The sequence below is a fragment of the Raphanus sativus genome, unplaced genomic scaffold, assembly GCF_000801105.2.
Source record: "Raphanus sativus cultivar WK10039 unplaced genomic scaffold, ASM80110v3 Scaffold0170, whole genome shotgun sequence".
Taxonomy (NCBI): Eukaryota; Viridiplantae; Streptophyta; class Magnoliopsida; order Brassicales; family Brassicaceae; genus Raphanus; species Raphanus sativus.
Window position 1 is genome coordinate 54928 of NW_026615490.1, and position 1062 is coordinate 55989.

General features: G+C 39.6%; 1 non-coding gene across 1 annotated transcript; it reads right to left on the reverse strand.

The window, feature by feature from the left end:
- Positions 1-676: 676 nt before the first annotated feature.
- Positions 677-783, reverse strand: LOC130501350 (small nucleolar RNA R71). Its single transcript, XR_008939629.1, has one exon. It is a non-coding gene; the product is annotated as a small nucleolar RNA R71 (small nucleolar RNA).
- Between the last annotated feature and the right edge of the window lie 279 nt (positions 784-1062).

A 1062-nucleotide genomic window follows, 5' to 3' on the forward strand; every position in this document is an offset into this window, starting at 1 on the left:
GACTTTGTTACTTTTGCTAATTTTTCTATTCTTTTGTTTTACAACAAAAAGGATGGAGAATAGAGATATCGGCCAAGCATCGATCGACACGGAACACTGTCAATCGAGCGACGGAGATACTGAAGAATCGATCGTTTCATCCGGAACGTTATCGATCGATACCACCCAGCCGGAAGCAGGTAAGTACACTCTTACCGATGCTAATAATGAGAAAGTAGTCCAAACTGAACCAGCAGGTCAATCAAGCAACGCTTCTAGCCAAACTAATGAAAAACAGGGGACTGAAATCCCTGTTAAGTCAAACTCTACCTTGAACGTAGGTAAAGAGATTAAATTGCCTTTGCAAGACTACTTAAACCCCGATAGGACCTATTCCAATAGGTCCGCTATCAGAATACCTGACGACGTCACCTCGAAAACCAAGTTTAATGCTGACTATTATAATATGATGCGTCGAAACCCTTTTAAAGGATCTTCTCTAGAACATCCACAAGACCACATCAAGGGTCTAGAGGAATTGATTCCAGACGAGTATATTCGTTGCAGACTTTTTCCATTTTCATTAGAAGGGGGAGCCTTAAGATGGTTAAACTGTCTACCGAGAGGATCCCTGACTAGCTGGAAAGAGATTAGAAATGCTTTCCTTAAGCAATTCTTCGACGATACTCGTTATTGGGAAGTAAGGAGGCGAATCTCTACTTTCCGTCAAGATCCTCAGGAATCATTCAAAAATGCATGGGGAAGATTCAAGAGTTACGAACTTGAATGCCCCCACCATGGTTATCCAGAACCACAATTTCTTAAGATCTTTTATAAAGGTGTTATTCTGAGCTATAAGACAACGCTTGATACAGCAAGCGAAGGGAATTTCGTTACTAGAAATCCTATGGAAGCAAGACGTCTAATGGAAAACATGGCAAGAGGAAGATCCTATGAAGAAATGGATGAAGAAAAAGAGAAAGAAAAAACTATAGTCTCAATAGAAAATACTGAGTTAGCTGAAATAAAAAATTCCATAAATTCGCTTCATTCTCTTCTGACATATCAAAATCCACCTAATCT